Raw genomic sequence first — 14,494 nt, forward strand, 5'->3', positions numbered from 1 at the left:
TATTTACTGTGCTAATAAGGGTTTTATTGTGTGTTTTGCACTGCAATAGCAGAAGATAAAACATACCCAGATCTCTGCTGATTACCCTGCCTGGGAAGCAGATGCCAATATTAATAGCTGGGCCATAAAAATGTATTCCTACACAGTTCTGCAGCAGCATTCAGTTACTGGAGCATTCCAGGCACTACCTGGTTAAAATTTCATCTGTGAAGTTGTGACTGGGAGTTCAGACTTTACAAACCAATTGCTGTACAAACCACCAGGAAACAGGGAAATAAGGAGAAATGAGGATGAAACAAGTGAAAGTTTACACTTGAGAGGAAGGAGCATCTTTTCTTTGGTGCAAACCCTGGCTTTTTGAGATGGATAAAACTTGAGCAAGCCACAGACTCAAGGGAGGTGCTCACATTTAAAAACAAAACCAACCTGAGTGGGGAGCAGAAGGACAGAGCTCAGAAAGGGACTGATCTCTCTTAAACCACACCTAGTGACTGAATGCCTGAGGAACACAGATGTGCAGGACAATTTCTTCCTCTTGAGCCCAGATTCTGTGTCGAGTTTGCAGGAATACCAAGGCTCCTCTGCTGTCAGCATTCTGGGGTGAACCTTTAGAATTTACCCAGCAGAAATCAGGGCTGATGTTAGGGGCACCTCTGGGCTGGCAAAGCCAAGTTAAAGGTAAATCTCTGACCCATGACTGCTGAAATGTTGGTATGAGCTGGAGCTCAGCCTTCTGCAGAGGAACAGTAAGAGGATTAATGGGGCAGGGATGCCTTGCTGGCTCAGCCTGTACAGGACTGCAGTGTGCTGACCTCACCTTTATTTGTCTCTTCTGTCATCTCTCAGAGCCAAGTATTTCACAGTGCTCAGAATAATTTCTTCCCACCACCACATCACAGTAAAGCCAGGAAGTAATGTTTGCTGCAAGAGCCAACTTTCATTCCTTAATTTATTTAGATTAGCCTAAGAAAAAATTACTTTGTGGAAGTTTGAATCTTCCTGAATAAGCACTATCCATATAAAAATACAAACAATAATAATGAAATCAAGACATTTAGTGGGGCATACAACCTGCCCTACAGCAAAATCTATTGTTGATTCAAAAATGAGGGAAAAAAAAAATATAATCCACACCCCCCCATACCAGAAAGCCAGAAGAAAACCAGATAAACTTCATATAGCATCCACTGAAATAACACAATTTAGGGGATGCTGTACCAAATAAAAATATGGAGCATAAATTCCCAAGGCCTGGGCCTTCATGGAGGATAGCCTGCCAGCAGGATCTCCAGCTTGTCCTGGGCAGGGGATCTCCTACCCAGGTGGAGGGTTAGTTGGTGACCATCCTTATTTTCTCCCTGCTCTCACTGGAGGTTTTTAACTGGCAGAGCCATGGGGCTCCTAAACCTCTTCTTTCCCATCCCACTCTCAACTCTGCACACAACAGTTCTGGTGAACTCTGGGGACCTGTGCCATGCTGAGAAGGCAGGTCCAAAGCTGCTCAGCCAAAAGCAGACCTTGATTTTTAATTTTTTTTTTTTTTTTTTTGTGCTTCCCAGAACCCCAGGTAGGAATGAATTCAGGCAGTATTCCTTTGGCCTGCTCTTGACCACGTTTTGCTTTTCTAGCTGAAAAGCTACAGCAGAGTGATTTTTGCCTTGCTATGAAACATTTCACCTTGCTGAGAATGCTGGCCCTGGGCAAGAGGAGTCAGGGGAGGATCAGCTCTGAGGTCAAATCCAGCTTATCAAGTAGTGGAGAAGTGAAGTTGCCATCCTAACACACAGAAGAAGTGAGGAGTTTTCCTGAGTAAATCAGCCCTCCCGTGTGTCCCAGAAGCGAGGAGGAAAGGAGCAGCAGAGCTGGAGCATCTTCTGATTTCTAGGAGAGGAGTTTGCTTGTGGCAAGGAGCAGCAGCCCCTGAATGGCAGCGATGAAGCAGGAGCTGCCCTGAAGCAGGGAGACAGAGTTTGGGGTGGTGGGCAGCAGTGGTGCTGTTGTTGTTGTTTCTGAAATGGAAGGAAACCCCCAGGGCTGATTAGAAATCTGCAGGAGCAGCTGAACTACAGACCCACCCCTGGAGGCTGCACTGAACTCTGATTTCCCAGAAATGGGTCAAACCCAGGGGAGGGGATGTCTGAATGTATCCATTTACATCAGTGGAAAATCTGTGCTGGGGGCTTCAGGGGGGTAGGGGATTCTCTGAAGTACCAGAAGCATGATCTGTGATGGCAAAGCCACAGTTTCCACTCTGTACCTGCCTGGCAGGGTGAATAGGAGGATGAAGCCTGTGCCAATGTCCTGCAGAAATAAATAAACCTGTCCTCTCATTTATAACCACTTAATGTAAGCAAAAAGGAAGCTTGGGAAGGTTTGAAGTTTAACATTCTAACCTGAAAAACCTCTAGCTAGCTCGAGTGCCTTTTCCTCATCTCCCAGCTGCTGGGGAGATGAGATATTCTCCTGCTGGAGGTACAGAGTCCATCTTTCCCCAAAACACAGGACACAGCTGGAGCCCTTGTGTCATTCACCCTGCTGGAGCTGCTTTACCTTTGTTCAGAGTCACAGAGCTGAGCTCCACGTGTTCACCAGCAAAGATGATGTATGCCCTGTGGAAGGAGTGAGGAGAGAGGATGTGAAGGGGACATTAAGAGCAGGTGGAGAAGCAGGAGCTAGGAAGTCATCCTGAGCCCACTCACATCACCCTTCAGCCATACTGAACCTTTTTTTTTTTTCTTTTTATGCCCTTCTCTTGCAGGGAGAGGAGTGACTTCTAACAGGATCAGGATGGCAATTTACAGTTTACTGTGCCCAGCTGCTCCTTGTACTTAGAATCACCTTGGTAATGAGCTATTGTGTTCTTCCTTCCTGCAGATAAGGCCAGGCAGGCTACTGGCTGTGGTTTCCTTTGACAAATAATTCCCACTGATGAAACTCCATCAGTGTTAATGGAAACACGAGGGGGGGGAGCCAGTTCCACAGAAGTTATCTATATCCCTACTCATGTGAGCAGGGCTCTAAACTGCAAGACTGTCCATGGAGTGACCTCAGGATATGATTTGGCAGAAAATGTTTCCTTGGCATTTTCAAGAGAAAACCTGGAAGAGGCTCCAGAGGTTTGTTTCAAACTCTGCTCTGCGGGTGAGCTCCTGAGGCTGGGACTTGCTGAGAGCTTGCACAGACTAGCACTGCCCCAGCTGAGTGCTTAAAGCTGGAGTATAATCTTACCTTATTTCCACAGAAGAGATGTTACTGACTGGGGACGTCCAGTTTGCTGCTGTCTGGGTGGCATTTAGGATTGCTGTGACAATAGAACTGCAGTTCTCCTTCTCCATCACCTCCCAGTCTCCCACAGATTGGTTTGCTGGGGTTAAGGCTTGCAGAAAATAGCGGCTCACATTCTTGCTGTCAGTGAAGTTCCTGTTGCCATTTATTGTAACTGGAAACAGAGAAAGTCAGACAGAAGTAAGTTGTCTGTTCTGGCAGACACCATCTCCATGCAGTCAGGGTTTCCAGCCAAGGAATTTGCTTGCACTCTGCTTTCTGGGTGACACGAGTGCAGCAGAAGCCTGCAAAGAGGTGATGGTCTCCAGTCCTCCCCTAAGCACAGGAGGAAGGATCCTTTTCTCTGTCCCCTCCCCAGGCAGGGAACAGACCAGGAGGGACTCCCCAGTCACCAGATTCAGCCCCTGCTCCTGTGTCACTGTGTCTGTGAGCCAGACCTGAGCTCCTGGCAAGGAAGCATCTGCTGGATCCCATGCAGGTAGCAGGGGTGGAAAAGCTCAAGGGGACAGAGAAGTTTTGGGAAGTCAGTTCCTCTCTTCAATGTGCCAGACCCCACTCTTTCTTCCCCAGGTCTCTGCCCTGGGCTGCTGTGTCCCATCATGGTGCTGCTGTGTGTGTCTCATGCTCTTGGTGCAAGCAGAAGTTGGACAATCAGCAGATGAAGCAAGAGGATCTGCTTGCCAGGAGATTGCTGTGCGTGGCCCTCCTGGCACCTCTCAGGTTAGGACTGTTTCAGATGAAAGCTGCCAAGGCCATCAGAAGCTACAGCAGCTGATGTGAGACAAGAGCTAGCATCAGGCTGGGGGGCTGTGCTCAGAAAATGGGAATAACAGCAGTGAACACAACACCCATCTATTAAAAAAACCAGAAACCTGAAGGAACCTGTGCCAGTTTACACCAGCAGACTGGCTCCCTCCTTGCAGGAAGGGATCAGGATGTCTCTGCTCAACTTTTTTCCCAGCATTTAGGTTTTGCTGAACCTCAAGGCAAAGAGGGATTTGTTGGCAGGGCTGGGGAGCAGGGTCAGGCTGCCATTTGCTCTGCAGCTGAGCTCTTTGTGGTATTAAAAGCTATTTTCTACACGTTGCACTCAGTATCTGTCAGCATCAAAACAACCTCTCCAGTGTTGTCTTGACAGCCATTACCAGTGAGAAGGGCAAATTCTCAGGAAGAAGGGAACAAAACCACACAAAAAACTTCCCCCCAGATTCTGTGTTTCCAAGAACACTCAAGCCCTGTGCAGGCTTAGGAAGAAAGGTTAAGGTAGAAAATGGCACCCTAAGGAAGGAAAGAGAGTTTGGGACTGGCCCTGGGGTTGTGAACATGGAATAGGAACAAAGAAGTAACAAGTGATGCACTTATGTATCTCCTGCTTGAAAAGAAAAAGAAAGGGCATTAGACCTCACATTTTAAATGCATCTGAGGACACCACAAGACTCAAGAAACCATCTGGGTTAGGGACAGAGGAGATGCATTTCTGTGCAGCGTGAAACCCCAGAAACCCAGACAGAGGTGGCTTACCTGTGTAGGTTGTGTTTGCCTTGTAGTCCTCAGGTTTCACGTTTATAGAAAAATTGCTTGCAGTGGCATTCTGGGTCAAGTCACAGCTTTTTGTATATGTTGGGATTATTAGTGTCCCAGTGAAGAGCAATTGCACCAAGAAGAGGAACGTTGCCATGGTCCACGTGGATGTCTCTGCTCTATGCACCTGCACCTGGGAGCTGAGAAAGCCTGGCACTTCCCAGCCTATTTATACTCAGTTTTTGATGAGATAAATGCAAATAATTTCCTCCTCCCCATCCAGCTCACATGAACACACCCCTGATGGGAGGTTTCACTCGTGCTTTTAGAGATTACTTACTTCTACCTTCTTGGCCTCTGAGTGAACTGATCAAAACAGAGGGGTGAGCCACTGAGAGAGATTAACCCAGACAATGAGCTGTGTGCTCCCTGTAACCCCTTGCAGAAACCTATGTTCTGGGAACACAGAGCATCTCTTTCCAGCTCTGCTTCAGGCTTTTTTTTAAAGGCTACACTGTCCCAGAAAATGTGGAAAGCTCAGCAGATCCTTGCAGAGATGTTTTAATACAGACTATACTCCTGCTTGGAGAAAGCTGAGTAGAGAAGGGCCAAGAGCCTGTAAGAGGATGATCTCTGAGCCTGGACCATAACCCCCTTTTTAGGGGGCAGGTGACTTCTGTGGTTCTTCCTGAGTGGTATCATGACAAGTCATTTTGGCTGTACCCCTCATGTAATATTATATGAAAAAAAAAAAAAAAAAGATCATGTTTCTCTTTTCACTCCTTTCCCCCATTTTTATTCTTGCAGGCTGGGGTTTTCAGAAGCTGATTTTCCAAGGGCTCTTTGAGCTGCTGGGGCAGTGGGGATGTGCAGTGAGTTTCAGCAGCAGTGGAAGAAGACCACTGCCCCTTTTCTGCAGGCAGGGAGGGTTCCTCCTGCTGCCTTCCCCCTTGTTGGGAAAGGAGCAGCAGGCACAGCCCAGAGTGAAACCTGGAGTGTGTGACACCCATTAATCAGAGGTGGTGATGATTCTGATCCTGAATCAGTTCCCCTGAAACAGAGAACCTGTTCTCAGTGCTGAGGGCAGTTCTTTTCAGCAGGAAAATGAGCAACAAGCTGAGCACACAGCTACTCTGGGTGAGCTGGATCCACAAAAAAAGGACACACAAATACCCTTTCTTTCCCCCTCTCTGCTTCACACTTGCAAAGGTCTCAGTAGCAACCCACAGGAACCTCCTGGAGGCGTTTTTTTTGTGCCCTCTCCCTGCAGTTTTTTCAAGCCCACCTCCACCATTTCATCCCAGGCTCTGCTGAGTCACTGGTGTCACTGGGAGGGCTGGATTTCCCTCCCTGTGCTCATCTTCCCCTTTTCCAGCCCCAAAGAACCTCACCCACCCTGCCAGTGGGGTTAGAGAAAAAGCTGTTCTTCAACAGAGGTTGAAGAAATGTGGGAGGAAAAGGGCAAGTGCAAGGAACAGAACAGGTGAGATCAGGGCAAGGGGAGGAGAAGGGCAGGAGCAGGGTGGAGGCCAGAGAAAGGATGAGCTAGAACCTGTTCAGTGATGCTAACACTGCTCAGAGGTGAATTTAACCTTAATGCAGGGAGAGCAGAGAAAATTAGAGACTTTCTTGGCTTCTTAAGTTCACAACAACGTCCTGTAGGGTCTCCTTTCCTCTTTCCTTGCCTTCTGCCCTATTGGGAGCTTCTCTGGGCAGTGCCTGGAGCTCTCTTGCTGCCCAATGCTGAGTTCAGGAACACTCTGCACGTCCTCCCCCAGTGCAGAGGAGCAGGGAGAGGACTCCAAAGGCACCACAGGTCTGCAAGTACCCTGGAAATAGGAACTGCTCCTCCTCACTTGCTGCACAGCCTTTCCTGCAAGCACCTTAAGGACCATGAAAAGCAAGGCAGCAAAAGGAGAGCAAATGGCATGTGGAAAAAGCAAATAAAATGGAAGCAGAGAGTTTTGCAAGCACAACTTCCCTGCTGACACTCTTTGCCCTTGGCAGTTTCATCTGAAGTCTTCTTGCAAAAGCTCTGAGCCATCTTCCTCTCGGTGAGGGTGACTCAACATTGCATCACTGGAGCAAACACAGTTGGAAATAGATGTGTTGGCCTCTCAGGGAGAGCACATTCTGGAAGAGGCAGGGTGGCCTCATGTCACATATCCAACTAGGGAGCCTCTGCTACAAAAACTTACGCAAGGCAAAGGACATCTTTTTAAGTGATGATGAGAGGGAGCCACCAGTGTCCTGGCAATTCCCTGTAGCTTCCAGAAAGAAGATGGAGGATCCTGCCTCGAGGAGAGGAGAGGAGAGGAGAAGAGAGGAGAGGAGAGGAGAGGAGAGGAGAGGAGAGGAGAGGAGAGGAGAGGAGAGGAGAGGAGAGGAGAGGAGAGGAGAGGAGAGGAGAGGAGGAATAGGGCAAGCAGGGCCTTGCTGGAGCTGCAGACTGGATGAGGAATGCACTTTTCATCAGGAGGGAGCTGGGAGGCTGCCAGACCCCCCCACATTTGTCCCAGGTTTTCCACAGGAAACCCCCCCCATACCACTCCTCTGCCTCCCAGGGATGGGATTTCCTGCAGACAAGCAGCAGAAGAAACCTTCAGTTTTATGGGACTTCATCCTGGTCTGCTAGCCCTGAAGCAGCTTTATCTAGGCGTGAATAAGAACAGGTGGATTGTTTTCTACATTTGCCTCTGGGGGACAAGGTCCTTAAAGTCCTCTTGTTATCCACATCAGAGGGCAGTGGGGAAGGGAGGGCAGGTTTACTCCAGTGATTTTTACAAGGGGGAAATCTGGATTGCAGGACAAACATTTTGCAAAAAGTGCCCTTCCTTAAAGTGAGCAAGTTGAGCAAGGGAATATAAACTTCCCCATATAAACTTCTAGCCTTTTGTCCCTGGGAGCTGGGAGGTGATGCAGGGGGGTGTTCCCTGAGGAGGTGGCAAAAGGTAAGCAGATTTTGACATGTCTTAACCCATGTGGCATGAAGTCACATCTCATCATGCTGGAAGGAAGTTGCTGTGGGGTATGTGTGTGGGGTTTGGGTAAATCCCAAGTGGCTTGTCCCATCCTTGGGCACATGGAGACTGCACATACAAGCCAGCAGAAAGGGGAGGCAGCCCTGGTGCAGGAGCTGTCCTAGCAGGGATGCAGAAGTCACTGCAAATCTCTCATTCTGCTCTGTGCACAGCCCGAGATGTTTGGTCCACAAATGATCTTTGGCCAGGAGTTTGCTTTCTCTGGGATTTGAAGGTCCAGAGAGCAGTGGGTGAGTTTACTTGCCTTCTCTCTCCCCAGAATGGTGACAGCCCTGAAGGGCTCTGTTCTCACCTGCAAACCCATTCAGAGCATGGTGATTTCTGTCCTCTTTTTATAACTGCTGGCCCTTTCTGGATAGGAAGCCTTTTTGACTGCCCTGGTGTCTCCTACTGTGCTCCTTCTTCTTTCAGCATGTGGATGTTTCCTGGGGGTTCCACTGCAGTTTGTTTTATCCACAGGAAAGGGGGAGAAATCTGTCCTGAGCAGTGCTGGGCTTTCAGTGCAGTCCCCAGCAGGTCTGGTGCAAGGACAGACATCAGCACGGGGGTGCAGGGACTTGTGACACCTTCCTGGGGAATGGGGTTTGCCTGGGGGGCACCCAAGCCCTGCAACATCCAAACAGAGCATAGCAGCAGGGAGGAGGCCAGAGAAAGGATGAGCTAGAACCTGTTCAGTGATGCTAACACTGCTCAGAGGTGAATTCAACCTTAATGCAGGGACAGCAGAGAAAATTAGAAACTTTCTTGGCTTGTTAAGTTCACAACAACTTCCTATAGGGTATCCTTTCCTCTTTCCTTGCCTTCTGCCCTACTGGGAGCTTCTCTGGGCAGTGTCTGGAGCTCTCTTGATGCCCAATGCTGAGTTCAGGAACACTCTGCACAGACAGAGTCCCAGGGTTTGTTTGTACAGAAGCTTTATCAGGCAATGCAGAGGGATGGTCCCTGTTTGCCGGGATTGTGGTTTCTGTGCCCCACAGAGGCTCCTGAGCTGCAGGGGGATGCTGCAGGGATTTGGGAGAGGAGGGAGCAGTAGCTGATGGGGAAAAGCAGGGGACAGGATGGAGAGAGGCTGCCCAGGAGATGGCAGCAGCTTTCCAGGAGCTGTGCCCCAGGTTTCTGTCCTGGTTCTGCTGTCTGGGCTGGCAGAGGACCAAGAAGAGGGGGAGGTAAAAAGCCTTCCCTCCTCATAAGTGCCCCACTGCCGGGGGGGCTCAGCAAGCAGGCTGGGAATGGGGCCCAGAGCGTCCTGTGGGGAGCCAGGTGGGTGATAGGAACGGTGTTCCTGGTCCTTGGTGGCTGTGTGGGAACCCAGACGGTTTGCTGAGCCAGATAACCCCAGCAGATAAGGAGTCTCTGATACAGCTCAGGGAGGGGAGGAGTGGGGAATCCCCAGCAGCTCCCGGCTTCCCTCCCACACTCTCCCTGCTCCCTCTCTGCCCTGTGGCAGGGAGAGATGGAATGCTGGCAGGGATGGGGAGCAGGGTACCAGATCACACCATAGCTCTGAGCCAGCCCCCCTGCATCCCACCTCCTGGAAAGCCATTCCCCCCTTGGGATAAACCCTGCGAAGCAGAGGCAGCACCAGGCTGGGGGAGGAGGAGGAGGAGGAAGAGGAGGCTGCTCACAAACAGCTCTGGAAAAGGAGTCAAGGAGACAGAGAGGGTGTCCCTTCAGCCTTTCCTGCTGCTCCTGGGCACTCCACATCTCCCGTGTCATCCATAGCCACAGTTCCAGCAATAGCCAGAGCCCGGGGTGCTGGGGGGGGTGTAGCTGGGAGGGGGGATTTGTATTCCCCAATAATTGCAGGCTCTGGGGGATGCTGCTGTTGGCTGAGGGGATGGGAGGGTTAAGAGGGCTGAGGGTGAACTTCTGAGGGGTGGGTGCTGCTGAGGGTGGTAAGTGGGGCTGAGGCAGAGCTGGGCTGCAGGGGAGAGCTTGAAGGGCTGTGGTGACACAGTATGGGGGAAATCTGGTCTGGAGAAAAAGGGAGGAAGGAAGATGAGTTTAAATGGGAGGCTGTGGCTGTGGTGGTCTGGGACTGCAGTTTGCCTGCCTTGTTCCCCTGTTCCTGCTAGAACCAGCTTTGCTGTTAAAGGTGACATCTCTGCCCGCATCACTCTGGTCCCTTCCTGCCTCCCAGGGCTGCATTCCCAAGTTTGTGAACTCCTGTGATGCTCAGACCTCGGGTGGAGGGGACAAAGAAGAGTTTGCACAGGGAGATGAGATGATGTGGGCTACTCTTCTCTTCACCTGGCATTTTTCTGTGGGAAGAGGCTGTCTCTGGAGGTGGGAAGGAGGGGTCAGAATGTGGCTCAGGCTATTTCCACAGCGGGCACTCGTGGAGATGTTACAGGTCCCAGGGGCTGGCAGGGCAGAGGATTGGTCCAAGGGCTTGCAGGCTGCTTTGAGCCTTGGACTTGGGAGCACCATTGCTGTGGTGGCTTTAAGGAGCCATCAGTTGACCTCTGGTGAGAGGCTGGGAGGATTACAGCCCATCCCAGCAGCTTCCCGGGATTCCTGCCTCGCCTGGGAGGTGGTGGCTGGATGGAGACCCTTCCCCAGGGGCTGGTGACCCTTGGCTGCCGGCTGGCAAAGGCTTCTCCAGGCTGAGACCTATGGAAATGCCAGGAGGGAGAGAACCTGGGAGGTTTTTCTGCCTTGTTGCCTTTCCTGGCAGCACTTGCTGGGACAGATGGGCTGAATCCAAAGCTGTGTCTGAGACAGGAGACAGCACCTGGGAGGTTGTCTGGCACTGCTGACACAGCTGCCAAGCTGAAGGTGGGCAATGAGATATTTCCTGGCCTCAGATCAGCTCCAGCTGGTATGTGTGGTCCTGGGGAAGAGACCTGCTGCAGCTTTATCCAGGAAGGGGTTTTTCAGCAGCTCTCTGGTGAGACTCTGTTCATTTGGTGCTCTGGTGGTGAACACGTTTGTTCTTCTGAACCTTGTAAGTAGGAAGGTGACTTACAGTGAGTCTGGGAGGGAAAGAGGATGTGCCCAATCAGAGGTACATGTTTTCTCATCACTTTCTAAGTATTTGGGGATTTCCTATTTAATCAGCAATTATGGGCCTGGCAATTAATTCTGCAGTGCCCTGAGTGCTGCAGAATGGATTTTGACCTTTCTAACTATCAGGAAATTCTGAAGAGTAATAAAGCTGCTGTAAAGGATTGTAAAATACACTGATTTCTTTCCTGGTTTCCTCTGGCAAGCATGAATCCTTATTTTTTTTAAACCAGGACCTGTGCATTTCACTTTCTGGTGGGCAAGCTGTAAAGGCTGAGGCACTGCAAAGGAAGAAGGGAATAGGAAAGCTCTTGCATGAAGAAAAAGCTGCTCTGAGTGGATTTTGTCTTGCGTTCTTAGTCATGAGACTCCCACATCCTTGGGGCATTTCAGAGGGGGCTCTGTCCCCTGTTTTCTTACCCCAAGCCCTTGCAAGTCCTGCAGTGTGTGGGCCTGTGCCTGGCTGCATGGAGTTGGGCCTCCTGGGCTCTGCCTTTCAAGTGCTGAGGTTGGTGTTTCCTGGATAGTGACTAATGAGGGATGTGATCTGCAGTTTTAGCTGTTAGGAGCCTTTAATAGTGAATAAGTAGGTTAATAGGTACTGAGGAAAGAGGGAGAGAGAGGGCTGTGTAATGTGAATTGAGAGAAATGCTCATGTCCAAAAAAAGTACATGGCAGAACTCGGCTCTTTTCTTCCTGCTCTGATAAAATGCTTCCCTCTGCCTCAGAACACCTTGACCCGAGTCATTTGTGTTTGTAGACGGCAAGTTGGCACAGACTGGAGAAGAAAAAATAGAGGAGGAAAAATATTCCAAATGCTTCAGCTGAGCTGCAGATTCAGCACTGCTTTGGCTTCCTGCTGGCTTCAAACACAGCAGCAGAACCTCTTGTGTTTAGCCCCAAAGGAGCCCTAATTAGTGGAGAAACTGCAAAGCTCTGAACGTGTTTGGGAATGCTTTAGTGCTGTGGCCCCCTGAGGTTCATTAAACAAATGAATTCAAAGCAGTCAAATAGCTGGGATCTTCAAAGTGACAAGGACCCCAGTCCCAGAGAAGGCAGCGAGCTGGCATGGCCAAGGAAAAGGTTTTTTTTTTCCTAAAGTGGGTGGGAATAAAGGCACCCAGATCTCTGCAGCATGCCAGGGGCTGCTGGACTCCCAGGCTCACCGTGCTGCTGGACATGAGATATACATCAAAAGCCCACTTAAAAGATCACTGTTCAGTCTTGGCTTTCTTCCTCCCTCCTGCCCCAGGCCTGCCTGGCCAGGGAGCTGCTTTCTGCAGGAGGCTGAGAGGAGCCCTGGGGTCAGGTTTCTGGATGAGGAGGAAAGGCAAGGCATAGCCAGAGAAGCCCTCAGAAAAGAGCACTGTGATTTAACTCTTCAATTTAAAGGTCCTTAAGTCGGCATTTACCCTGATAGGAAGGGTTTCTGGATTCTGTGAATGTCTACTCTGTCACGGAAAAGCTTTTTCTTTAATTCAAGAACCCCCAGCAGATCAATGGATTCTGCTCTGTGAGCTCTGGAAGTGGCTGGAGTTGTGCCAGTGCCAGCATAGAAACTGAAGAAACAAACAGAACAGAGCTGCCTTGTCCTGATCAGGGAAAATGAAGTTGCTTGGTTCGCCCTTTATCATCACGTACTTGTATTATTATGGGAAACATGACAAGTCTCTCCTGAAGCCTTTGTTCCTGTCCTGGAAGAAGCCTTGTCCTTTTTCTTTAAGTGCTTCCATATGAATACGAGAGATAAACACGAGAGAAAATTGGTATTCCTCACCATCTTTTGCAGAGGTGGAATCCTGGGCAGATGGATTAAGTGATGTGCTGTGGCCACAAAGAGGGTCTATTCTGAGCCAAGAATTGCTTCCTAATTCCCAGTCGTGTACTCCAGCTGCACAGCCAAGTTTCAGCTAAGCTCTGGGCAATGGGAAGCACACCAAAGGCAGCTGGCAATTAACCTCAGTGGTAACTCCATACATCAGAGGGAGATCTGGCTCAGGAAGAACACCAGAGAGCATAAATCCAATAAACAAATGCTCCACATTTTGCTGAGGAGGAGGAGCTGAGGAGAAGGATGCTTCTGGCACTTGGAACCCAGTGAATAATTAGGAGAGGGGCTCCTGCCTTTCACTGCTTTTGGGGGCTGTGGGGTTCTCTATCTCAGAGGACTGATGCAAGTCTCTCTCCTGCTGGTTGCCAGGCTCGGTGGGATCAGTTCAGCAGCTCTGCCCAGTTGGATCTGTGGCCAGTCCTTCTTCCTGTGCATGTTCCCTGGAACAGGAGCATCCAGGAATGGCAAAGTAATGAATGGTGCTATTTGGAGAGCACATGGTGGGCACCAGCACTCCATTTATCAAAGGTGAAGAGGGACTGGAGTTAATTATATACCATGACTTATATTAATATGGCATCAACAACATTAGTTAAGCCTGGCTGTTCAGGTACTGGATGCTGTTAGTTCTCTGGGATGCAAATCTTTCTGACTCCCTGTTGTGTCCCAGAAGAAAGTAAAGAGCTTGCCTTGACCCAGCTTCTCTTTCCTGTTTTGCTTTGGCCTGGTTCTTCCTCTAGGGAGGGGTTTTTTTCTTTCCCTCAGAGGGCAATGATTCCCCACATATGCTGGGGGACAGCTGAGTGAGTGGAAACCAAGGTGTAGCCAACACAAATCATTCTCCTGTTCTTCCTCTAAACATACAAAGTGCTTGAATGTTGCAAATCCCTGACAATCAATCAATTTTATAAACTCTCTGGATTGATTTTTTCCAATGAAATCCTCCCACTGCAAGACCCAGGTTTATTTATATGAATTATACAGTGACTTGTTTAATGACCTACTTTGAGTGATACGAATTCCACAGCATCCATGCAATTTATTATTTAAATGTCATATAAATTCATGCAGGACAGAGAAAGGGGTGGGTGTGTGGTGTGGAAGGGAGTAGCTGGCATGGTGCCTGGCAGGAGGGGAACAACACAGGGGGTCAGACTGAGGTAGTGCTCTGGGGTTTGTACAGAGGTGGAAATGGTTGTTGCTGGACATCTGGGCTAAAATGGGGACCACACAGATGATATAGAGTGGGTGCTACTGCTGAAATATTTTTTGGCTGTTGGAGGCAGGGCACAGTCCTCATTTTTTCATTCTTTTCACTGAGTCTCCTCCATGGAGCTCCCTCCACAGCTGTCTCCATTTTTGGTAAAGTTTTTTGGGGTAAAGAGAAAGAACTCATCTTACTTTAAATGGAAAAGCCTCCATCTCCTCTGGTAAAGTCACTTATCCTCCTTCAGGAGAAAATGGTGACCAAGGTGAGCAGCTATGGATCCCAAGGGAGGTACATCACTACATTCTCCTTTTTTGAAGGCACTTGACAGTCAGTGCCAGACTCAGACTGGTTCATGGCTCTGTAATGCTGCAGCCTGATCATTCAGCAAGGCAGAAATAGTGTTTGTCTGTCTCAAACATACAGGAATGCTGAAAGCTGGCTAGAAACTCTTCTTTCTCCCTGGCCAGCTCTGCCTAGGTATTTCCAGTTATTTCTACCAGCAGTCTGAGGGGCCTCAAGCCCATATTCATCATGGGTACTGCTCCACAAAGGCTGTACTGAGAAAACAGAACTGGTTTTGGGCAGAGCTGCAGCACAAGG

This window comes from Calypte anna, chromosome 24 (assembly GCF_003957555.1).
Source record: "Calypte anna isolate BGI_N300 chromosome 24, bCalAnn1_v1.p, whole genome shotgun sequence".
Classification (NCBI taxonomy): Eukaryota; Metazoa; Chordata; class Aves; order Apodiformes; family Trochilidae; genus Calypte; species Calypte anna.